This window comes from Larus michahellis, chromosome 7, assembly GCF_964199755.1.
Source record: "Larus michahellis chromosome 7, bLarMic1.1, whole genome shotgun sequence".
Lineage (NCBI taxonomy): Eukaryota > Metazoa > Chordata > Aves > Charadriiformes > Laridae > Larus > Larus michahellis.
Window position 1 is genome coordinate 14,831,940 of NC_133902.1, and position 26,906 is coordinate 14,858,845.

Consider the following 26,906-nt stretch of genomic DNA (forward strand, 5'->3'; position numbering starts at 1 on the left):
TTTGAGGACAACTCAATGGACAGTGGAGGGAGAAAAATTCCTGGCTCCTTGAATGCCGTTCCTGGAGACACTGCGATCAATGAGGGAGATATGTCAAGATGTGTGTTGGTTTTGAGGACGGCTCTCTGGAGAGTCTTAGCAAAGAGGTCACACGGACAATCAGAGCAATTCTCAGAGACACTGAGAACAAGATCGACAGTTCCCTCCTGGCACTTTCCCTCTAGGAGATAGCGCAAGACGTTTCTGTATATTGGGCACTGCGCTCTGCAGGGTGTTAGCAGAGACTTTCCCGGGACAGTGAAACCCTATGTCAGAGACACTGAGAAGAAGCCCCAATGTTCCTTCCAGGCACTTTCAGTGTGGGTGCCTTCTCCACGTGGTTCCTGGTTTCACTGCAGCTCTGAAGAGAATGTTAGCAAAGAGGTAACCGGGACAGCGCAAACAGTACTCAAAGACAGGGAGAGCAAGCTCTCTCTTGGCACTTTCGATCTGGGACATACAGCGAGATGTTTGCTGCTTTTGCATTTGGCTGTTGGGAGATTTACAGCACAAAGATATCTAGTTGATTTGAAGCAGTTCTGAGAAAGTCTAAACATAATCCCCACTTCTCCCTCCTGGCACTTTCCATGTGGGAGATACAGCAGGATGTATATTGGTTTTGAGGACAACTCAATGGACAGTGGAGGGAGAAAAATTCCTGGCTCCTTGAATGCCGTTCCTGGAGACACTGCGATCAATGAGGGAGATATGTCAAGATGTGTGTTGGTTTTGAGGACGTCTCTCTGGAGAGTCTTAGCAAAGAGGTCACACGGACAATCAGAGCAATTCTCAGAGACACTGAGAACAAGATCGACAGTTCCCTCCTGGCACTTTCCCTGTAGGAGATAGCGCAAGACGTTTCTGTATATTGGGCACTGCGCTCTGCAGGGTGTTAGCAGAGACTTTCCCGGGACAGTGAAACCCTATGTCAGAGACACTGAGAAGAAGCCCCAATGTTCCTTCCAGGCACTTTCAGTGTGGGTGCCTTCTCCACGTGGTTCCTGGTTTCACTGCAGCTCTGAAGAGAATGTTAGCAAAGAGGTAACCGGGACAGTGCAAACAGTACTCAAAGACAGGGAGAGCAAGCTCTACATTACTCTCTTGGCCCTTTCGCTGTGGGACATACAGCGAGATGTTTGCTGCTTTTGCATTTGGCTGTTGGGAGATTTACAGCACAAAGCTATCTAGTTGATTTGAAGCAGTTCCGAGAAAGTCTAAACATAATCCCCACTTCTCCCTCCTGGCACTTTCCATGTGGGAGATACAGCAGGATGTATATTGGTTTTGAGGACAACTCAATGGACAGTGGAGGGAGAAAAATTCCTGGCTCCTTGAATGCCGTTCCTGGAGACACTGCGATCAATGAGGGAGATATGTCAAGATGTGTGTTGGTTTTGAGGATGGCTCTCTGGAGAGTCTTAGCAAAGAGGTCACACGGACAATCAGAGCAATTCTCAGAGACACTGAGAACAAGATCAACAGTTCCCTCCTGGCACTTTCCCTGTAGGAGATACCGCAAGACGTTTCTGTATATTGGGCACTGCGCTCTGCAGGGTGTTAGCAGAGACTTTCCCGGGACAGTGAAACCGTATGTCAGAGACACTGAGAAGAAGCCCCAACGTTCCCTCCAGGCACTTTCAGTGTGGGTGCCTTCTCCACGTGGTTCCTGGTTTCACTGCAGCTCTGAAGAGAATGTTAGCAAAGAGGTAACCGGGACAGTGCAAACAGTACTCAAAGACAGGGAGAGCAAGCTCTACATTACTCTCTTGGCCCTTTCGCTGTGGGACATACAGCGAGATGTTTGCTGCTTTTGCGTTTGGCTGTTGGGAGATTTACAGCACAAAGATATCTAGTTGATTTGAAGCAGTTCCGAGAAAGTCTAAACATAATCCCCACTTCTCCCTCCTGGCACTTTCCATGTGGGAGATACAGCAGGATGTATATTGGTTTTGAGGACAACTCAACGGACAGTGGAGGGAGAAAAATTCCTGGCTCCTTGAATGCCGTTCCTGGAGACACTGCGATCAATGAGGGAGATATGTCAAGATGTGTGTTGGTTTTGAGGACGGCTCTCTGGAGAGTCTTAGCAAAGAGGTCACACGGACAATCAGAGCAATTCTCAGAGACACTGAGAACAAGATCAACAGTTCCCTCCTGGCACTTTCCCTGTAGGAGATACCGCAAGACGTTTCTGTATATTGGGCACTGCGCTCTGCAGGGTGTTAGCAGAGACTTTCCCGGGACAGTGAAACCCTATGTCAGAGACACTGAGAAGAAGCCCCAACGTTCCCTCCAGGCACTTTCAGTGTGGGTGCCTTCTCCACGTGGTTCCTGGTTTCACTGCAGCTCTGAAGAGAATGTTAGCAAAGAGGTAACCGGGACAGCGCAAACAGTACTCAAAGACAGGGAGAGCAAGCTCTCTCTTGGCACTTTGGATGTGGGACATACAGCGAGATGTTTGCTGCTTTTGCATTTGGCTGTTGGGAGATTTACAGCACAAAGATATCTAGTTGATTTGAAGCAGTTCTGAGAAAGTCTAAACATAATCCCCACTTCTCCCTCCTGGCACTTTCCATGTGGGAGATACAGCAGGATGTATATTGGTTTTGAGGACAACTCAATGGACAGTGGAGGGAGAAAAATTCCTGGCTCCTTGAATGCCGTTCCTGGAGACACTGCGATCAATGAGGGAGATATGTCAAGATGTGTGTTGGTTTTGAGGACGGCTCTCTGGAGAGTCTTAGCAAAGAGGTCACACGGACAATCAGAGCAATTCTCAGAGACACTGAGAACAAGATCGACAGTTCCCTCCTGGCACTTTCCCTCTAGGAGATAGCGCAAGACGTTTCTGTATATTGGGCACTGCGCTCTGCAGGGTGTTAGCAGAGACTTTCCCGGGACAGTGAAACCCTATGTCAGAGACACTGAGAAGAAGCCCCAATGTTCCTTCCAGGCACTTTCAGTGTGGGTGCCTTCTCCACGTGGTTCCTGGTTTCACTGCAGCTCTGAAGAGAATGTTAGCAAAGAGGTAACCGGGACAGCGCAAACAGTACTCAAAGACAGGGAGAGCAAGCTCTCTCTTGGCACTTTGGATGTGGGACATACAGCGAGATGTTTGCTGCTTTTGCATTTGGCTGTTGGGAGATTTACAGCACAAAGATATCTAGTTGATTTGAAGCAGTTCTGAGAAAGTCTAAACATAATCCCCACTTCTCCCTCCTGGCACTTTCCATGTGGGAGATATAGCAGGATGTATATTGGTTTTGAGGACAACTCAATGGACAGTGGAGGGAGAAAAATTCCTGGCTCCTTGAATGCCGTTCCTGGAGACACTGCGATCAATGAGGGAGATATGTCAAGATGTGTGTTGGTTTTGAGGACGGCTCTCTGGAGAGTCTTAGCAAAGAGGTCACACGGACAATCAGAGCAATTCTCAGAGACACTGAGAACAAGATCGACAGTTCCCTCCTGGCACTTTCCCTGTAGGAGATACCGCAAGACGTTTCTGTATATTGGGCACTGCGCTCTGCAGGGTGTTAGCAGAGACTTTCCCGGGACAGTGAAACCCTATGTCAGAGACACTGAGAAGAAGCTCCAACGTTCCCTCCAGGCACTTTCAGTGTGGGTGCCTTCTCCACGTGGTTCCTGGTTTCACTGCAGCTCTGAAGAGAATGTTAGCAAAGAGGTAACCGGGACAGTGCAAACAGTACTCAAAGACAGGGAGAGCAAGCTCTACATTACTCTCTTGGCCCTTTCGCTGTGGGACATACAGCGAGATGTTTGCTGCTTTTGCGTTTGGCTGTTGGGAGATTTACAGCACAAAGATATCTAGTTGATTTGAAGCAGTTCCGAGAACGTCTAAACATAATCCCGACTTCTCCCTCCTGGCACTTTCCATGTGGGAGATACAGCAGGATGTATATTGGTTTTGAGGACAACTCAATGGACAGTGTAGGGAGAAAAATTCCTGGCTCCTTGAATGCCGTTCCTGGAGACACTGCGATCAATGAGGGAGATATGTCAAGATGTGTGTTGGTTTTGAGGACGGCTCTCTGGAGAGTCTTATCAAAGAGGTCACACGGACAATCAGAGCAATTCTCAGAGACACTGAGAACAAGATCAACAGTTCCCTCCTGGCACTTTCCCTCTAGGAGATACCGCAAGACGTTTCTGTATATTGGGCACTGCGCTCTGCAGGGTGTTAGCAGAGACTTTCCCGGGACAGTGAAACCCTATGTCAGAGACACTGAGAAGAAGCCCCAATGTTCCTTCCTGGCACTTTCAGTGTGGGTGCCTTCTCCACGTGGTTCCTGGTTTCACTGCAGCTCTGAAGAGAATGTTAGCAAAGAGGTAACCGGGACAGTGCAAACAGTACTCAAAGACAGGGAGAGCAAGCTCTCTCTTGGAACTTTCGATGTGGGACATACAGCGAGATGTTTGCTGCTTTTACATTTGCCTGTTGGGAGATTTACAGCACAAAGATATCTAGTTGATTTGAAGCAGTTCCGAGAAAGTCTAAACATAATCCCCACTTCTCCCTCCTGGCACTTTCCATGTGGGAGATACAGCAGGATGTATATTGGTTTTGAGGACAACTCAATGGACAGTGGAGGGAGAAAAATTCCTGGCTCCTTGAATGCCGTTCCTGGAGACACTGCGATCAATGAGGGAGATATGTCAAGATGTGTGTTGGTTTTGAGGACGGCTCTCTGGAGAGTCTTAGCAAAGAGGTCACACGGATAATCAGAGCAATTCTCAGAGACACTGAGAACAAGATCGACAATTCCCTCCTGGCACTTTCCCTGTAGGAGATACCGCAAGACGTTTCTGTATATTGGGCACTGCGCTCTGCAGGGTGTTAGCAGAGACTTTCCCGGGACAGTGAAACCCTATGTCAGAGACACTGAGAAGAAGCCCCAATGTTCCTTCCAGGCATTTTCAGTGTGGGTGCCTTCTCCACGTGGTTCCTGGTTTCACTGCAGCTCTGAAGAGAATGTTAGCAAAGAGGTAACCGGGACAGTGCAAACAGTACTCAAAGACAGGGAGAGCAAGCTCTACATTACTCTCTTGGCACTTTGGATGTGGGACATACAGCGAGATGTTTGCTGCTTTTGCGTTTGGCTGTTGGGAGATTTACAGCACAAAGCTATCTAGTTGATTTGAAGCAGTTCCGAGAACGTCTAAACATAATCCCCACTTCTCCCTCCTGGCACGTTCCATGTGGGAGATATAGCAGGATGTATATTGGTTTTGAGGACAACTCAACGGACAGTGGAGGGAGAAAAATTCCTGGCTCCTTGAATGCCGTTCCTGGAGACACTGCGATCAATGAGGGAGATATGTCAAGATGTGTGTTGGTTTTGAGGACGGCTCTCTGGAGAGTCTTAGCAAAGAGGTCACACGGACAATCAGAGCAATTCTCAGAGACACTGAGAACAAGATCGACAGTTCCCTCCTGGCACTTTCCCTGTAGGAGATACCGCAAGACGTTTCTGTATATTGGGCACTGCGCTCTGCAGGGTGTTAGCAGAGACTTTCCCAGGACAGTGAAACCCTATGTCAGAGACACTGAGAAGAAGCTCCAACGTTCCCTCCAGGCACTTTCAGTGTGGGTGCCTTCTCCACGTGGTTCCTGGTTTCACTGCAGCTCTGAAGAGAATGTTAGCAAAGAGGTAACCGGGACAGTGCAAACACTACTCAAAGACAGGGAGAGCAAGCTCTCTCTTGGAACTTTGGATGTGGGACATACAGCGAGATGTTTGCTGCTTTTACATTTGCCTGTTGGGAGATTTACAGCACAAAGATATCTAGTTGATTTGAAGCAGTTCCGAGAACGTCTAAACATAATCCCCACTTCTCCCTCCTGGCACTTTCCATGTGGGAGATACAGCAGGATGTATATTGGTTTTGAGGACAACTCAATGGACAGTGGAGGGAGAAAAATTCCTGGCTCCTTGAATGCCGTTCCTGGAGACACTGCGATCAATGAGGGAGATATGTCAAGATGTGTGTTGGTTTTGAGGACGGCTCTCTGGAGAGTCTTAGCAAAGAGGTCACACGGATAATCAGAGCAATTCTCAGAGACACTGAGAACAAGATCGACAATTCCCTCCTGGCACTTTCCCTGTAGGAGATAGCGCAAGACGTTTCTGTATATTGGGCACTGCGCTCTGCAGGGTGTTAGCAGAGACTTTCCCGGGACAGTGAAACCCTATGTCAGAGACACTGAGAAGAAGTCCCAATGTTCCTTCCAGGCACTTTCAGTGTGGGTGCCTTCTCCACGTGGTTCCTGGTTTCACTGCAGCTCTGAAGAGAATGTTAGCAAAGAGGTAACCGGGACAGTGCAAACAGTACTCAAAGACAGGGAGAGCAAGCTCTACATTACTCTCTTGGCACTTTGGATGTGGGACATACAGCGAGATGTTTGCTGCTTTTGCATTTGGCTGTTGGGAGATTTACAGCACAAAGCTATCTAGTTGATTTGAAGCAGTTCCGAGAAAGTCTAAACATAATCCCCACTTCTCCCTCCTGGCACTTTCCATGTGGGAGATACAGCAGGATGTATATTGGTTTTGAGGACAACTCAATGGACAGTGGAGGGAGAAAAATTCCTGGCTCCTTGAATGCCGTTCCTGGAGACACTGCGATCAATGAGGGAGATATGTCAAGATGTGTGTTGGTTTTGAGGACGGCTCTCTGGAGAGTCTTAGCAAAGAGGTCACACGGACAATCAGAGCAATTCTCAGAGACACTGAGAACAAGATCAACAGTTCCCTCCTGGCACTTTCCCTGTAGGAGATACCGCAAGACGTTTCTGTATATTGGGCACTGCGCTCTGCAGGGTGTTAGCAGAGACTTTCCCGGGACAGTGAAACCCTATGTCAGAGACACTGAGAAGAAGCCCCAACGTTCCCTCCAGGCACTTTCAGTGTGGGTGCCTTCTCCACGTGGTTCCTGGTTTCACTGCAGCTCTGAAGAGAATGTTAGCAAAGAGGTAACCGGGACAGTGCAAACAGTACTCAAAGACAGGGAGAGCAAGCTCTACATTACTCTCTTGGCCCTTTCGCTGTGGGACATACAGCGAGATGTTTGCTGCTTTTGCGTTTGGCTGTTGGGAGATTTACAGCACAAAGATATCTAGTTGATTTGAAGCAGTTCCGAGAAAGTCTAAACATAATCCCCACTTCTCCCTCCTGGCACTTTCCATGTGGGAGATACAGCAGGATGTATATTGGTTTTGAGGACAACTCAACGGACAGTGGAGGGAGAAAAATTCCTGGCTCCTTGAATGCCGTTCCTGGAGACACTGCGATCAATGAGGGAGATATGTCAAGATGTGTGTTGGTTTTGAGGACGGCTCTCTGGAGAGTCTTAGCAAAGAGGTCACACGGACAATCAGAGCAATTCTCAGAGACACTGAGAACAAGATCAACAGTTCCCTCCTGGCACTTTCCCTGTAGGAGATACCGCAAGACGTTTCTGTATATTGGGCACTGCGCTCTGCAGGGTGTTAGCAGAGACTTTCCCGGGACAGTGAAACCCTATGTCAGAGACACTGAGAAGAAGCCCCAACGTTCCCTCCAGGCACTTTCAGTGTGGGTGCCTTCTCCACGTGGTTCCTGGTTTCACTGCAGCTCTGAAGAGAATGTTAGCAAAGAGGTAACCGGGACAGCGCAAACAGTACTCAAAGACAGGGAGAGCAAGCTCTCTCTTGGCACTTTGGATGTGGGACATACAGCGAGATGTTTGCTGCTTTTGCATTTGGCTGTTGGGAGATTTACAGCACAAAGATATCTAGTTGATTTGAAGCAGTTCTGAGAAAGTCTAAACATAATCCCCACTTCTCCCTCCTGGCACTTTCCATGTGGGAGATACAGCAGGATGTATATTGGTTTTGAGGACAACTCAATGGACAGTGGAGGGAGAAAAATTCCTGGCTCCTTGAATGCCGTTCCTGGAGACACTGCGATCAATGAGGGAGATATGTCAAGATGTGTGTTGGTTTTGAGGACGGCTCTCTGGAGAGTCTTAGCAAAGAGGTCACACGGACAATCAGAGCAATTCTCAGAGACACTGAGAACAAGATCGACAGTTCCCTCCTGGCACTTTCCCTCTAGGAGATAGCGCAAGACGTTTCTGTATATTGGGCACTGCGCTCTGCAGGGTGTTAGCAGAGACTTTCCCGGGACAGTGAAACCCTATGTCAGAGACACTGAGAAGAAGCCCCAATGTTCCTTCCAGGCACTTTCAGTGTGGGTGCCTTCTCCACGTGGTTCCTGGTTTCACTGCAGCTCTGAAGAGAATGTTAGCAAAGAGGTAACCGGGACAGCGCAAACAGTACTCAAAGACAGGGAGAGCAAGCTCTCTCTTGGCACTTTGGATGTGGGACATACAGCGAGATGTTTGCTGCTTTTGCATTTGGCTGTTGGGAGATTTACAGCACAAAGATATCTAGTTGATTTGAAGCAGTTCTGAGAAAGTCTAAACATAATCCCCACTTCTCCCTCCTGGCACTTTCCATGTGGGAGATATAGCAGGATGTATATTGGTTTTGAGGACAACTCAACGGACAGTGGAGGGAGAAAAATTCCTGGCTCCTTGAATGCCGTTCCTGGAGACACTGCGATCAATGAGGGAGATATGTCAAGATGTGTGTTGGTTTTGAGGACGGCTCTCTGGAGAGTCTTAGCAAAGAGGTCACACGGACAATCAGAGCAATTCTCAGAGACACTGAGAACAAGATCGACAGTTCCCTCCTGGCACTTTCCCTGTAGGAGATACCGCAAGACGTTTCTGTATATTGGGCACTGCGCTCTGCAGGGTGTTAGCAGAGACTTTCCCGGGACAGTGAAACCCTATGTCAGAGACACTGAGAAGAAGCTCCAACGTTCCCTCCAGGCACTTTCAGTGTGGGTGCCTTCTCCACGTGGTTCCTGGTTTCACTGCAGCTCTGAAGAGAATGTTAGCAAAGAGGTAACCGGGACAGTGCAAACAGTACTCAAAGACAGGGAGAGCAAGCTCTACATTACTCTCTTGGCCCTTTCGCTGTGGGACATACAGCGAGATGTTTGCTGCTTTTGCGTTTGGCTGTTGGGAGATTTACAGCACAAAGATATCTAGTTGATTTGAAGCAGTTCCGAGAACGTCTAAACATAATCCCGACTTCTCCCTCCTGGCACTTTCCATGTGGGAGATACAGCAGGATGTATATTGGTTTTGAGGACAACTCAATGGACAGTGTAGGGAGAAAAATTCCTGGCTCCTTGAATGCCGTTCCTGGAGACACTGCGATCAATGAGGGAGATATGTCAAGATGTGTGTTGGTTTTGAGGACGGCTCTCTGGAGAGTCTTATCAAAGAGGTCACACGGACAATCAGAGCAATTCTCAGAGACACTGAGAACAAGATCAACAGTTCCCTCCTGGCACTTTCCCTCTAGGAGATACCGCAAGACGTTTCTGTATATTGGGCACTGCGCTCTGCAGGGTGTTAGCAGAGACTTTCCCGGGACAGTGAAACCCTATGTCAGAGACACTGAGAAGAAGCCCCAATGTTCCTTCCTGGCACTTTCAGTGTGGGTGCCTTCTCCACGTGGTTCCTGGTTTCACTGCAGCTCTGAAGAGAATGTTAGCAAAGAGGTAACCGGGACAGTGCAAACAGTACTCAAAGACAGGGAGAGCAAGCTCTCTCTTGGAACTTTCGATGTGGGACATACAGCGAGATGTTTGCTGCTTTTGCGTTTGGCTGTTGGGAGATTTACAGCACAAAGATATCTAGTTGATTTGAAGCAGTTCCGAGAAAGTCTAAACATAATCCCCACTTCTCCCTCCTGGCACTTTCCATGTGGGAGATACAGCAGGATGTATATTGGTTTTGAGGACAACTCAATGGACAGTGGAGGGAGAAAAATTCCTGGCTCCTTGAATGCCGTTCCTGGAGACACTGCGATCAATGAGGGAGATATGTCAAGATGTGTGTTGGTTTTGAGGACGGCTCTCTGGAGAGTCTTAGCAAAGAGGTCACACGGATAATCAGAGCAATTCTCAGAGACACTGAGAACAAGATCGACAATTCCCTCCTGGCACTTTCCCTGTAGGAGATACCGCAAGACGTTTCTGTATATTGGGCACTGCGCTCTGCAGGGTGTTAGCAGAGACTTTCCCGGGACAGTGAAACCCTATGTCAGAGACACTGAGAAGAAGTCCCAATGTTCCTTCCAGGCACTTTCAGTGTGGGTGCCTTCTCCACGTGGTTCCTGGTTTCACTGCAGCTCTGAAGAGAATGTTAGCAAAGAGGTAACCGGGACAGTGCAAACAGTACTCAAAGACAGGGAGAGCAAGCTCTACATTACTCTCTTGGCACTTTGGATGTGGGACATACAGCGAGATGTTTGCTGCTTTTGCGTTTGGCTGTTGGGAGATTTACAGCACAAAGATATCTAGTTGATTTGAAGCAGTTCCGAGAACGTCTAAACATAATCCCCACTTCTCCCTCCTGGCATTTTCCATGTGGGAGATACAGCAGGATGTATATTGGTTTTGAGGACAACTCAATGGACAGTGGAGGGAGAAAAATTCCTGGCTCCTTGAATGCCGTTCCTGGAGACACTGCGATCAATGAGGGAGATATGTCAAGATGTGTGTTGGTTTTGAGGACGGCTCTCTGGAGAGTCTTAGCAAAGAGGTCACACGGACAATCAGAGCAATTCTCAGAGACACTGAGAACAAGATCGACAGTTCCCTCCTGGCACTTTCCCTGTAGGAGATACCGCAAGACGTTTCTGTATATTGGGCACTGCGCTCTGCAGGGTGTTAGCAGAGACTTTCCCGGGACAGTGAAACCCTATGTCAGAGACACTGAGAAGAAGCTCCAACGTTCCCTCCAGGCACTTTCAGTGTGGGTGCCTTCTCCACGTGGTTCCTGGTTTCACTGCAGCTCTGAAGAGAATGTTAGCAAAGAGGTAACCGGGACAGTGCAAACAGTACTCAAAGACAGGGAGAGCAAGCTCTACATTACTCTCTTGGCCCTTTCGCTGTGGGACATACAGCGAGATGTTTGCTGCTTTTGCGTTTGGCTGTTGGGAGATTTACAGCACAAAGATATCTAGTTGATTTGAAGCAGTTCCGAGAACGTCTAAACATAATCCCGACTTCTCCCTCCTGGCACTTTCCATGTGGGAGATACAGCAGGATGTATATTGGTTTTGAGGACAACTCAATGGACAGTGGAGGGAGAAAAATTCCTGGCTCCTTGAATGCCGTTCCTGGAGACACTGCGATCAATGAGGGAGATATGTCAAGATGTGTGTTGGTTTTGAGGACGGCTCTCTGGAGAGTCTTATCAAAGAGGTCACACGGACAATCAGAGCAATTCTCAGAGACACTGAGAACAAGATCAACAGTTCCCTCCTGGCACTTTCCCTCTAGGAGATACCGCAAGACGTTTCTGTATATTGGGCACTGCGCTCTGCAGGGTGTTAGCAGAGACTTTCCCAGGACAGTGAAACCCTATGTCAGAGACACTGAGAAGAAGCCCCAATGTTCCTTCCTGGCACTTTCAGTGTGGGTGCCTTCTCCACGTGGTTCCTGGTTTCACTGCAGCTCTGAAGAGAATGTTAGCAAAGAGGTAACCGGGACAGTGCAAACAGTACTCAAAGACAGGGAGAGCAAGCTCTCTCTTGGAACTTTGGATGTGGGACATACAGCGAGATGTTTGCTGCTTTTACATTTGCCTGTTGGGAGATTTACAGCACAAAGATATCTAGTTGATTTGAAGCAGTTCCGAGAAAGTCTAAACATAATCCCCACTTCTCCCTCCTGGCACTTTCCATGTGGGAGATACAGCAGGATGTATATTGGTTTTGAGGACAACTCAATGGACAGTGGAGGGAGAAAAATTCCTGGCTCCTTGAATGCCGTTCCTGGAGACACTGCGATCAATGAGGGAGATATGTCAAGATGTGTGTTGGTTTTGAGGACGGCTCTCTGGAGAGTCTTAGCAAAGAGGTCACACGGATAATCAGAGCAATTCTCAGAGACACTGAGAACAAGATCGACAATTCCCTCCTGGCACTTTCCCTGTAGGAGATACCGCAAGACGTTTCTGTATATTGGGCACTGCGCTCTGCAGGGTGTTAGCAGAGACTTTCCCGGGACAGTGAAACCCTATGTCAGAGACACTGAGAAGAAGCCCCAATGTTCCTTCCAGGCACTTTCAGTGTGGGTGCCTTCTCCACGTGGTTCCTGGTTTCACTGCAGCTCTGAAGAGAATGTTAGCAAAGAGGTAACCGGGACAGTGCAAACAGTACTCAAAGACAGGGAGAGCAAGCTCTACATTACTCTCTTGGCACTTTGGATGTGGGACATACAGCGAGATGTTTGCTGCTTTTGCGTTTGGCTGTTGGGAGATTTACAGCACAAAGCTATCTAGTTGATTTGAAGCAGTTCCGAGAACGTCTAAACATAATCCCCACTTCTCCCTCCTGGCACGTTCCATGTGGGAGATATAGCAGGATGTATATTGGTTTTGAGGACAACTCAACGGACAGTGGAGGGAGAAAAATTCCTGGCTCCTTGAATGCCGTTCCTGGAGACACTGCGATCAATGAGGGAGATATGTCAAGATGTGTGTTGGTTTTGAGGACGGCTCTCTGGAGAGTCTTAGCAAAGAGGTCACACGGACAATCAGAGCAATTCTCAGAGACACTGAGAACAAGATCGACAGTTCCCTCCTGGCACTTTCCCTGTAGGAGATACCGCAAGACGTTTCTGTATATTGGGCACTGCGCTCTGCAGGGTGTTAGCAGAGACTTTCCCAGGACAGTGAAACCCTATGTCAGAGACACTGAGAAGAAGCTCCAACGTTCCCTCCAGGCACTTTCAGTGTGGGTGCCTTCTCCACGTGGTTCCTGGTTTCACTGCAGCTCTGAAGAGAATGTTAGCAAAGAGGTAACCGGGACAGTGCAAACACTACTCAAAGACAGGGAGAGCAAGCTCTCTCTTGGAACTTTGGATGTGGGACATACAGCGAGATGTTTGCTGCTTTTACATTTGCCTGTTGGGAGATTTACAGCACAAAGATATCTAGTTGATTTGAAGCAGTTCCGAGAAAGTCTAAACATAATCCCCACTTCTCCCTCCTGGCACTTTCCATGTGGGAGATACAGCAGGATGTATATTGGTTTTGAGGACAACTCAATGGACAGTGGAGGGAGAAAAATTCCTGGCTCCTTGAATGCCGTTCCTGGAGACACTGCGATCAATGAGGGAGATATGTCAAGATGTGTGTTGGTTTTGAGGACGGCTCTCTGGAGAGTCTTAGCAAAGAGGTCACACGGATAATCAGAGCAATTCTCAGAGACACTGAGAACAAGATCGACAATTCCCTCCTGGCACTTTCCCTGTAGGAGATACCGCAAGACGTTCCTGTATATTGGGCACTGCGCTCTGCAGGGTGTTAGCAGAGACTTTCCCGGGACAGTGAAACCCTATGTCAGAGACACTGAGAAGAAGTCCCAATGTTCCTTCCAGGCACTTTCAGTGTGGGTGCCTTCTCCACGTGGTTCCTGGTTTCACTGCAGCTCTGAAGAGAATGTTAGCAAAGAGGTAACCGGGACAGTGCAAACAGTACTCAAAGACAGGGAGAGCAAGCTCTACATTACTCTCTTGGCACTTTGGATGTGGGACATACAGCGAGATGTTTGCTGCTTTTGCGTTTGGCTGTTGGGAGATTTACAGCACAAAGCTATCTAGTTGATTTGAAGCAGTTCCGAGAACGTCTAAACATAATCCCCACTTCTCCCTCCTGGCACGTTCCATGTGGGAGATATAGCAGGATGTATATTGGTTTTGAGGACAACTCAACGGACAGTGGAGGGAGAAAAATTCCTGGCTCCTTGAATGCCGTTCCTGGAGACACTGCGATCAATGAGGGAGATATGTCAAGATGTGTGTTGGTTTTGAGGACGGCTCTCTGGAGAGTCTTAGCAAAGAGGTCACACGGACAATCAGAGCAATTCTCAGAGACACTGAGAACAAGATCGACAGTTCCCTCCTGGCACTTTCCCTGTAGGAGATACCGCAAGACGTTTCTGTATATTGGGCACTGCGCTCTGCAGGGTGTTAGCAGAGACTTTCCCAGGACAGTGAAACCCTATGTCAGAGACACTGAGAAGAAGCTCCAACGTTCCCTCCAGGCACTTTCAGTGTGGGTGCCTTCTCCACGTGGTTCCTGGTTTCACTGCAGCTCTGAAGAGAATGTTAGCAAAGAGGTAACCGGGACAGTGCAAACACTACTCAAAGACAGGGAGAGCAAGCTCTCTCTTGGCACTTTCGATGTGGGACATACAGCGAGATGTTTGTTGCTTTTACATTTGCCTGTTGGGAGATTTACAGCACAAAGATATCTAGTTGATTTGAAGCAGTTCTGAGAAAGTCTAAACATAATCCCCACTTCTCCCTCCTGGCACTTTCCATGTGGGAGATACAGCAGGATGTATATTGGTTTTGAGGACAACTCAATGGACAGTGGAGGGAGAAAAATTCCTGGCTCCTTGAATGCCGTTCCTGGAGACACTGCAATCAATGAGGGAGATATGTCAAGATGTGTGTTGGTTTTGAGGACGGCTCTCTGGAGAGTCTTAGCAAAGAGGTCACACGGACAATCAGAGCAATTCTCAGAGACACTGAGAACAAGATCGACAGTTCCCTCCTGGCACTTTCCCTGTAGGAGATAGCGCAAGACGTTTCTGTATATTGGGCACTGCGCTCTGCAGGGTGTTAGCAGAGACTTTCCCGGGACAGTGAAACCCTATGTCAGAGACACTGAGAAGAAGCCCCAATGTTCCTTCCAGGCACTTTCAGTGTGGGTGCCTTCTCCACGTGGTTCCTGGTTTCACTGCAGCTCTGAAGAGAATGTTAGCAAAGAGGTAACCGGGACAGCGCAAACAGTACTCAAAGACAGGGAGAGCAAGCTCTACATTACTCTCTTGGCCCTTTCGCTGTGGGACATACAGCCAGATGTTTGCTGCTTTTGCGTTTGGCTGTTGGGAGATTTACAGCACAAAGATATCTAGTTGATTTGAAGCAGTTCCGAGAAAGTCTAAACATAATCCCCACTTCTCCCTCCTGGCACTTTCCATGTGGGAGATACAGCAGGATGTATATTGGTTTTGAGGACAACTCAATGGACAGTGGAGGGAGAAAAATTCCTGGCTCCTTGAATGCCGTTCCTGGAGACACTGCGATCAATGAGGGAGATATGTCAAGATGTGTGTTGGTTTTGAGGACGGCTCTCTGGAGAGTCTTAGCAAAGAGGTCACACGGACAATCAGAGCAATTCTCAGAGACACTGAGAACAAGATCGACAGTTCCCTCCTGGCACTTTCCCTGTAGGAGATACCGCAAGACGTTTCTGTATATTGGGCACTGCGCTCTGCAGGGTGTTAGCAGAGACTTTCCCGGGACAGTGAAACCCTATGTCAGAGACACTGAGAAGAAGCCCCAATGTTCCTTCCAGGCACTTTCAGTGTGGGTGCCTTCTCCACGTGGTTCCTGGTTTCACTGCAGCTCTGAAGAGAATGTTAGCAAAGAGGTAACCGGGACAGTGCAAACACTACTCAAAGACAGGGAGAGCAAGCTCTCTCTTGGAACTTTGGATGTGGGACATACAGCGAGATGTTTGCTGCTTTTACATTTGCCTGTTGGGAGATTTACAGCACAAAGATATCTAGTTGTTTTGAAGCAGTTCCGAGAAAGTCTAAACATAATCCCCACTTCTCCCTCCTGGCACTTTCCATGTGGGAGATACAGCAGGATGTATATTGGTTTTGAGGACAACTCAATGGACAGTGGATGGAGAAAAATTCCTGGCTCCTTGAATGCCGTTCCTGGAGACACTGCGATCAATGAGGGAGATATGTCAAGATGTGTGTTGGTTTTGAGGACGGCTCTCTGGAGAGTCTTAGCAAAGAGGTCACACGGATAATCAGAGCAATTCTCAGAGACACTGAGAACAAGATCGACAGTTCCCTCCTGGCACTTTCCCTGTAGGAGATACCGCAAGACGTTTCTGTATATTGGGCACTGCGCTCTGCAGGGTGTTAGCAGAGACTTTCCCGGGACAGTGAAACCCTATGTCAGAGACACTGAGAAGAAGTCCCAATGTTCCTTCCAGGCACTTTCAGTGTGGGTGCCTTCTCCACGTGGTTCCTGGTTTCACTGCAGCTCTGAAGAGAATGTTAGCAAAGAGGTAACCGGGACAGTGCAAACAGTACTCAAAGACAGGGAGAGCAAGCTCTACATTACTCTCTTGGCACTTTGGATGTGGGACATACAGCGAGATGTTTGCTGCTTTTGCGTTTGGCTGTTGGGAGATTTACAGCACAAAGCTATCTAGTTGATTTGAAGCAGTTCCGAGAACGTCTAAACATAATCCCGACTTCTCCCTCCTGGCACGTTCCATGTGGGAGATATAGCAGGATGTATATTGGTTTTGAGGACAACTCAACGGACAGTGGAGGGAGAAAAATTCCTGGCTCCTTGAATGCCGTTCCTGGAGACACTGCGATCAATGAGGGAGATATGTCAAGATGTGTGTTGGTTTTGAGGACGGCTCTCTGGAGAGTCTTAGCAAAGAGGTCACACGGACAATCAGAGCAATTCTCAGAGACACTGAGAACAAGATCGACAGTTCCCTCCTGGCACTTTCCCTGTAGGAGATACCGCAAGACGTTTCTGTATATTGGGCACTGCGCTCTGCAGGGTGTTAGCAGAGACTTTCCCAGGACAGTGAAACCCTATGTCAGAGACACTGAGAAGAAGCTCCAACGTTCCCTCCAGGCACTTTCAGTGTGGGTGCCTTCTCCACGTGGTTCCTGGTTTCACTGCAGCTCTGAAGAGAATGTTAGCAAAGAGGTAACCGGGACAGTGCAAACAGTACTCAAAGACAGGGAGAGCAAGCTGTACATTACTCTCTTGGCCCTTTCGCTGTGGGACATACAGCGAGATGTTTGCTGCTTTTGCGTTTGGCTGTTGGGAGATTTACAGCACAAAGATATCTAGTTGATTTGAAGCAGTTCCGAGAACGTCTAAACATAATCCCGACTTCTCCGTCCTGGCACTTTCCATGTGGGAGATACAGCAGGATGTATATTGGTTTTGAGGACAACTCAATGGACAGTGGAGGGAGAAAAATTCCTGGCTCCTTGAATGCCGTTCCTGGAGACACTGCGATCAATGAGGGAGATATGTCAAGATGTGTGTTGGTTTTGAGGACGGCTCTCTGGAGAGTCTTAGCAAAGAGGTCACACGGACAATCAGAGCAATTCTCAGAGACACTGAGAACAAGATCGACAGTTCCCTCCTGGCACTTTCCCTGTAGGAGATACCGCAAGACGTTTCTGTATATTGGGCACTGCGCTCTGCAGGGTGTTAGCAGAGACTTTCCCGGGACAGTGAAACCCTATGTCAGAGACACTGAGAAGAAGCCCCAATGTTCCTTCCAGGCACTTTCAGTGTGGGTGCCTTCTCCACGTGGTTCCTGGTTTCACTGCAGCTCTGAAGAGAATGTTAGCAAAGAGGTAACCGGGACAGTGCAAACAGTACTCAAAGACAGGGAGAGCAAGCTCTCTCTTGGAACTTTGGATGTGGGACATACAGCGAGATGTTTGCTGCTTTTGCGTTTGGCTGTTGGGAGATTTACATCACAAAGATATCTAGTTGATTTGAAGCAGTTCAGAGAACGTCTAAACATAATCCCCACTTCTCCCTCCTGGCACGTTCCATGTGGGAGATATAGCAGGATGTATATTGGTTTTGAGGACAACTCAACGGACAGTGGAGGGAGAAAAATTCCTGGCTCCTTGAATGCCGTTCCTGGAGACACTGCGATCAATGAGGGAGATATGTCAAGATGTGTGTTGGTTTTGAGGACGGCTCTCTGGAGAGTCTTAGCAAAGAGGTCACACGGACAATCAGAGCAATTCTCAGAGACACTGAGAACAAGATCGACAGTTCCCTCCTGGCACTTTCCCTGTAGGAGATACCGCAAGACGTTTCTGTATATTGGGCACTGCGCTCTGCAGGGTGTTAGCAGAGACTTTCCCAGGACAGTGAAACCCTATGTCAGAGACACTGAGAAGAAGCTCCAACGTTCCCTCCAGGCACTTTCAGTGTGGGTGCCTTCTCCACGTGGTTCCTGGTTTCACTGCAGCTCTGAAGAGAATGTTAGCAAAGAGGTAACCGGGACAGTGCAAACACTACTCAAAGACAGGGAGAGCAAGCTCTCTCTTGGCCCTTTCGATGTGGGACATACAGCGAGATGTTTGCTGCTTTTGCGTTTGGCTGTTGGGAGATTTACAGCACAAAGATATCTAGTTGATTTGAAGCAGTTCCGAGAAAGTCTAAACATAATCCCCACTTCTCCCTCCTGGCACTTTCCATGTGGGAGATACAGCAGGATGTATATTGGTTTTGAGGACAACTCAACGGACAGTGGACGGAGAAAAATTCCTGGCTCCTTGAATGCCGTTCCTGGAGACACTGCGATCAATGAGGGAGATATGTCAAGATGTGTGTTGGTTTTGAGGACGGCTCTCTGGAGAGTCTTAGCAAAGAGGTCACACGGACAATCAGAGCAATTCTCAGAGACACTGAGAACAAGATCGACAGTTCCCTCCTGGCACTTTCCCTGTAGGAGATACCGCAAGACGTTTCTGTATATTGGGCACTGCGCTCTGCAGGGTGTTAGCAGAGACTTTCCCGGGACAGTGAAACCCTATGTCAGAGACACTGAGAAGAAGCCCCAACGTTCCCTCCAGGCACTTTCAGTGTGGGTGCCTTCTCCACGTGGTTCCTGGTTTCACTGCAGCTCTGAAGAGAATGTTAGCAAAGAGGTAACCGGGACAGTGCAAACACTACTCAAAGACAGGGAGAGCAAGCTCTCTCTTGGCACTTTGGATGTGGGACATACAGCGAGATGTTTGCTGCTTTTACATTTGGCTGTTGGGAGATTTACAGCACAAAGCTATCTAGTTGATTTGAAGCAGTTCCGAGAAAGTCTAAACATAATCCCCACTTCTCCCTCCTGGCACTTTCCATGTGGGAGATACAGCAGGATGTATATTGGTTTTGAGGACAACTCAATGGACAGTGGAGGGAGAAAAATTCCTGGCTCCTTGAATGCCGTTCCTGGAGACACTGCGATCAATGGGGGAGATATGTCAAGATGTGTGTTGGTTTTGAGGACGGCTCTCTGGAGAGTCTTAGCAAAGAGGTCACACGGACAATCAGAGCAATTCTCAGAGACACTGAGAACAAGATTGACAGTTCCCTCCTGGCACTTTCCCTGTAGGAGATAGCGCAAGACGTTTCTGTATATTGGGCACTGCGCTCTGCAGGGTGTTAGCAGAGACTTTCACGGGACAGTGAAACCCTATGTCAGAGACACTGAGAAGAAGCCCCAGCGTTCCCTCCAGGCACTTTCAGTGTGGGTGCCTTCTCCACGTGGTTCCTGGTTTCACTGCAGCTCTGAAGAGAATGTTAGCAAAGAGGTAACCGGGACAGTGCAAACAGTACTCAAAGACAGGGAGAGCAAGCTCTACATTACTCTCTTGGCCCTTTCGCTGTGGGACATACAGCCAGATGTTTGCTGCTTTTGCGTTTGGCTGTTGGGAGATTTACAGCACAAAGATATCTAGTTGATTTGAAGCAGTTCCGAGAAAGTCTAAACATAATCCCCACTTCTCCCTCCTGGCACTTTCCATGTGGGAGATACAGCAGGATGTATATTGGTTTTGAGGACAACTCAATGGACAGTGGAGGGAGAAAAATTCCTGGCTCCTGGAATGCCGTTCCTGGAGACACTGCGATCAATGAGGGAGATATGTCAAGATGTGTGTTGGTTTTGAGGACGGCTCTCTGGAGAGTCTTAGCAAAGAGGTCACACGGACAATCAGAGCAATTCTCAGAGACACTGAGAACAAGATCGACAGTTCCCTCCTGGCACTTTCCCTGTAGGAGATACCGCAAGACGTTTCTGTATATTGGGCACTGCGCTCTGCAGGGTGTTAGCAGAGACTTTCCCGGGACAGTGAAACCCTATGTCAGAGACACTGAGAAGAAGCCCCAACGTTCCCTCCAGGCACTTTCAGTGTGGGTGCCTTCTCCACGTGGTTCCTGGTTTCACTGCAGCTCTGAAGAGAATGTTAGCAAAGAGGTAACCGGGACAGTGCAAACAGTACTCAAAGACAGGGAGAGCAAGCTCTCTCTTGGCACTTTCGATGTGGGACATACAGCGAGATGTTTGCTGCTTTTACATTTGCCTGTTGGGAGATTTACAGCACAAAGCTATCTAGTTGATTTGAAGCAGTTCCGAGAAAGTCTAAACATAATCCCCACTTCTCCCTCCTGGCACTTTCCATGTGGGAGATACAGCAGGATGTATATTGGTTTTGAGGACAACTCAACGGACAGTGGAGGGAGAAAAATTCCTGGCTCCTTGAATGCCGTTCCTGGAGACAGTGCGATCAATGAGGGAGATATGTCAAGATGTGTGTTGGTTTTGAGGACGGCTCTCTGGAGAGTCTTAGCAAAGAGGTCACACGGACAATCAGAGCAATTCTCAGAGACACTGAGAACAAGATCGACAGTTCCCTCCTGGCACTTTCCCTGTAGGAGATACCGCAAGACGTTTCTGTATATTGGGCACTGCGCTCTGCAGGGTGTTAGCAGAGACTTTCCCGGGACAGTGAAACCCTATGTCAGAGACACTGAGAAGAAGCCCCAACGTTCCCTCCAGGCACTTTCAGTGTGGGTGCCTTCTCCACGTGGTTCCTGGTTTCACTGCAGCTCTGAAGAGAATGTTAGCAAAGAGGTAACCGGGACAGTGCAAACACTACTCAAAGACAGGGAGAGCAAGCTCTCTCTTGGCACTTTGGATGTGGGACATACAGCGAGATGTTTGCTGCTTTTACATTTGCCTGTTGGGAGATTTACAGCACAAAGCTATCTAGTTGATTTGAAGCAGTTCCGAGAAAGTCTAAACATAATCCCCACTTCTCCCTCCTGGCACTTTCCATGTGGGAGATACAGCAGGATGTATATTGGTTTTGAGGACAACTCAATGGACAGTGGAGGGAGAAAAATTCCTGGCTCCTTGAATGCCGTTCCTGGAGACACTGCGATCAATGGGGGAGATATGTCAAGATGTGTGTTGGTTTTGAGGACGGCTCTCTGGAGAGTCTTAGCAAAGAGGTCACATGGATAATCAGAGCAATTCTCAGAGACACTGAGAACAAGCTCCACAATTCCCTCCTGGCACTTTCCCTATAGGAGATACCGCAAGACGTTTCTGTATATTGGGCACTGCGCTCTGCAGGGTGTTAGCAGAGACTTTCCCGGGACAGTGAAACCCTATGTCAGAGACACTGAGAAGAAGCCCCAATGTTCCTTCCAGGCACTTTCAGTGTGGGTGCCTTCTCCACGTGGTTCCTGGTTTCACTGCAGCTCTGAAGAGAATGTTAGCAAAGAGGTAACCGGGACAGTGCAAACAGTACTCAAAGACAGGGAGAGCAAGCTCTACATTACTCTCTTGGCACTTTCGATGTGGGACATACAGCGAGATGTTTGCTGCTTTTGCGTTTGGCTGTTGGGAGATTTACAGCACAAAGCTATCTAGTTGATTTGAAGCAGTTCCGAGAACGTCTAAACATAATCCCGACTTCTCCCTCCTGGCACTTTCCATGTGGGAGATATAGCAGGATGTATATTGGTTTTGAGGACAACTCAACGGACAGTGGAGGGAGAAAAATTCCTGGCTCCTTGAATGCCGTTCCTGGAGACACTGCGATCAATGAGGGAGATATGTCAAGATGTGTGTTGGTTTTGAGGACGGCTCTCTGGAGAGTCTTAGCAAAGAGGTCACACGGACAATCAGAGCAATTCTCAGAGACACTGAGAACAAGATCGACAGTTCCCTCCTGGCACATTCCCTGTAGGAGATAGCGCAAGACGTTTCTGTATATTGGGCACTGCGCTCTGCAGGGTGTTAGCAGAGACTTTCCCGGGACAGTGAAACCCTATGTCAGAGACACTGAGAAGAAGCCCCAACGTTCCCTCCAGGCACTTTCAGTGTGGGTGCCTTCTCCACGTGGTTCCTGGTTTCACTGCAGCTCTGAAGAGAATGTTAGCAAAGAGGTAACCGGGACAGTGCAAACAGTACTCAAAGACAGGGAGAGCAAGCTCTACATTACTCTCTTGGCCCTTTCGCTGTGGGACATACAGCGAGATGTTTGCTGCTTTTGCGTTTGGCTGTTGGGAGATTTACAGCACAAAGATATCTAGTTGATTTGAAGCAGTTCCGAGAAAGTCTAAACATAATCCCCACTTCTCCCTCCTGGCACTTTCCATGTGGGAGATACAGCAGGATGTATATTGGTTTTGAGGACAACTCAATGGACAGTGGAGGGAGAAAAATTCCTGGCTCCTTGAATGCCGTTCCTGGAGACACTGTGATCAATGAGGGAGATATGTCAAGATGTGTGTTGGTTTTGAGGACGGCTCTCTGGAGAGTCTTAGCAAAGAGGTCACACGGACAATCAGAGCAATTCTCAGAGACACTGAGAACAAGATCGACAGTTCCCTCCTGGCACTTTCCCTGTAGGAGATACCGCAAGACGGTTCTGTATATTGGGCACTGCGCTCTGCAGGGTGTTAGCAGAGACTTTCACGGGACAGTGAAACCCTATGTCAGAGACACTGAGAAGAAGCCCCAACGTTCCCTCCAGGCACTTTCAGTGTGGGTGCCTTCTCCACGTGGTTCCTGGTTTCACTGCAGCTCTGAAGAGAATGTTAGCAAAGAGGTAACCGGGACAGTGCAAACAGTACTCAAAGACAGGGAGAGCAAGCTCTACATTACTCTCTTGGCCCTTTCGATGTGGGACATACAGCGAGATGTTTGCTGCTTTTACATTTGGCTGTTGGGAGATTTACAGCACAAAGCTATCTAGTTGATTTGAAGCAGTTCCGAGAACGTCTAAACATAATCCCCACTTCTCCCTCCTGGCACTTTCCATGTGGGAGATACAGCAGGATGTATATTGGTTTTGAGGACAACTCAATGGACAGTGGAGGGAGAAAAATTCCTGGCTCCTTGAATGCCGTTCCTGGAGACACTGCGATCAATGAGGGAGATATGTCAAGATGTGTGTTGGTTTTGAGGACGGCTCTCTGGAGAGTCTTAGCAAAGAGGTCACACGGACAATCAGAGCAATTCTCAGAGACACTGAGAACAAGATCGACAGTTCCCTCCTGGCACTTTCCCTGTAGGAGATACCGCAAGACGTTTCTGTATATTGGGCACTGCGCTCTGCAGGGTGTTAGCAGAGACTTTCACGGGACAGTGAAACCCTATGTCAGAGACACTGAGAAGAAGCCCCAACGTTCCCTCCAGGCACTTTCAGTGTGGGTGCCTTCTCCACGTGGTTCCTGGTTTCACTGCAGCTCTGAAGAGAATGTTAGCAAAGAGGTAACCGGGACAGTGCAAACAGTACTCAAAGACAGGGAGAGCAAGCTCTACATTACTCTCTTGGCCCTTTCGATGTGGGACATACAGCGAGATGTTTGCTGCTTTTACATTTGGCTGTTGGGAGATTTACAGCACAAAGCTATCTAGTTGATTTGAAGCAGTTCCGAGAACGTCTAAACATAATCCCCACTTCTCCCTCCTGGCACTTTCCATGTGGGAGATACAGCAGGATGTATATTGGTTTTGAGGACAACTCAATGGACAGTGGAGGGAGAAAAATTCCTGGCTCCTTGAATGCCATTCCTGGAGACACTGCGATCAATGAGGGAGATATGTCAAGATGTGTGTTGGTTTTGAGGACGGCTCTCTGGAGAGTCTTAGCAAAGAGGTCACACGGACAATCAGAGCAATTCTCAGAGACACTGAGAACAAGATCGACAGTTCCCTCCTGGCACTTTCCCTGTAGGAGATAGCGCAAGATGTTTCTGTATATTGGGCACTGCGCTCTGCAGGGTGTTAGCAGAGACTTTCCCGGGACAGTGAAACCCTATGTCAGAGACACTGAGAAGAAGCCCCAACGTTCCCTCCAGGCACTTTCAGTGTGGGTGCCTTCTCCACGTGGTTCCTGGTTTCACTGCAGCTCTGAAGAGAATGTTAGCAAAGAGGTAACCGGGACAGTGCAAACACTACTCAAAGACAGGGAGAGCAAGCTCTCTCTTGGCCCTTTCGATGTGGGACATACAGCGAGATGTTTGCTGCTTTTGCGTTTGGCTGTTGGGAGATTTACAGCACAAAGCTATCTAGTTGATTTGAAGCAGTTCCGAGAAATTCTAAACATAATCCCCACTTCTCACTCCTGGCACTTTCCATGTGGGAGATACAGCAGGATGTATATTGGTTTTGAGGACAACTCAATGGACAGTGGAGGGAGAAAAATTCCTGGCTCCTTGAATGCCGTTCCTGGAGACACTGCGATCAATGAGGGAGATATGTCAAGATGTGTGTTGGTTTTGAGGACGGCTCTCTGGAGAGTCTTAGCAAAGAGGTCACACGGATAATCAGAGCAATTCTCAGAGACAATGAGACCAAGCTCCACAATTCCTCCTGGCACTTTCCCTGTAGGAGATACCGCAAGACGTTTCTGTATATAGGCACAGCGCTCTGCAGGGTGTTAGCAGAGACTTTCCCGGGACAGTGAAACCCTATGTCAGAGACACTGAGAAGAAGCCCCAATGTTCCTTCCAGGCACTTTCAGTGTGGGTGCCTTCTCCACGTGGTTCCTGGTTTCACTGCAGCTCTGAAGAGAATGTTAGCAAAGAGGTAACCGGGACAGTGCAAACAGTACTCAAAGACAGGGAGAGCAAGCTCTACATTACTCTCTTGGCACTTTCGCTGTGGGACATACAGCGAGATGTTTGCTGCTTTTGCGTTTGGCTGTTGGGAGATTTACAGCACAAAGCTATCTAGTTGATTTGAAGCAGTTCCGAGAACGTCTAAACATAATCCCGACTTCTCCCTCCTGGCACTTTCCATGTGGGAGATATAGCAGGATGTATATTGGTTTTGAGGACAACTCAATGGACAGTGGAGGGAGAAAAATTCCTGGCTCCTTGAATGCCGTTCCTGGAGACACTGCGATCAATGAGGGAGATATGTCAAGATGTGTGTTGGTTTTGAGGACGGCTCTCTGGAGAGTCTTAGCAAAGAGGTCACACGGACAATCAGAGCAATTCTCAGAGACACTGAGAACAAGATTGACAGTTCCCTCCTGGCACTTTCCCTGTAGGAGATAGCGCAAGACGTTTCTGTATATTGGGCACTGCGCTCTGCAGGGTGTTAGCAGAGACTTTCCCGGGACAGTGAAACCCTATGTCAGAGACACTGAGAAGAAGCCCCAACGTTCCCTCCAGGCACTTTCAGTGTGGGTGCCTTCTCCACGTGGTTCCTGGTTTCACTGCAGCTCTGAAGAGAATGTTAGCAAAGAGGTAACCGGGACAGTGCAAACAGTACTCAAAGACAGGGAGAGCAAGCTCTCTCTTGGCACTTTCGATGTGGGACATACAGCGAGATGTTTGCTGCTTTTACATTTGCCTGTTGGGAGATTTACAGCACAAAGCTATCTAGTTGATTTGAAGCAGTTCCGAGAAAGTCTAAACATAATCCCCACTTCTCCCTCCTGGCACTTTCCATGTGGGAGATATAGCAGGATGTATATTGGTTTTGAGGACAACTCAATGGACAGTGGAGGGAGAAAAATTCCTGGCTCCTTGAATGCCGTTCCTGGAGACACTGCGATCAATGAGGGAGATATGTCAAGATGTGTGTTGGTTTTGAGGACGGCTCTCTGGAGAGTCTTAGCAAAGAGGTCACACGGATAATCAGAGCAATTCTCAGAGACACTGAGACCAAGCTCCACAATTCCTCCTGGCACTTTCCCTGTAGGAGATACCGCAAGACGTTTCTGTATATAGGCACAGCGCTCTGCAGGGTGTTAGCAGAGACTTTCCCGGGACAGTGAAACCCTATGTCAGAGACACTGAGAAGAAGCCCCAATGTTCCTTCCAGGCACTTTCAGTGTGGGTGCCTTCTCCACGTGGTTCCTGGTTTCACTGCAGCTCTGAAGAGAATGTTAGCAAAGAGGTAACCGGGACAGTGCAAACAGTACTCAAAGACAGGGAGAGCAAGCTCTACATTACTCTCTTGGCACTTTCGATGTGGGACATACAGCGAGATGTTTGCTGCTTTTGCGTTTGGCTGTTGGGAGATTTACAGCACAAAGCTATCTAGTTGATTTGAAGCAGTTCCGAGAACGTCTAAACATAATCCCGACTTCTCCCTCCTGGCACTTTCCATGTGGGAGATATAGCAGGATGTATATTGGTTTTGAGGACAACTCAACGGACAGTGGAGGGAGAAAAATTCCTGGCTCCTTGAATGCCGTTCCTGGAGACACTGCGATCAATGAGGGAGATATGTCAAGATGTGTGTTGGTTTTGAGGACGGCTCTCTGGAGAGTCTTAGCAAAGAGGTCACACGGACAATCAGAGCAATTCTCAGAGACACTGAGAACAAGATCGACAGTTCCCTCCTGGCACTTTCCCTGTAGGAGATACCGCAAGACGTTTCTGTATATTGGGCACTGCGCTCTGCAGGGTGTTAGCAGAGACTTTCCCGGGACAGTGAAACCCTATGTCAGAGACACTGAGAAGAAGCCCCAACGTTCCCTCCAGGCACTTTCAGTGTGGGTGCCTTCTCCACGTGGTTCCTGGTTTCACTGCAGCTCTGAAGAGAATGTTAGCAAAGAGGTAACCGGGACAGTGCAAACACTACTCAAAGACAGGGAG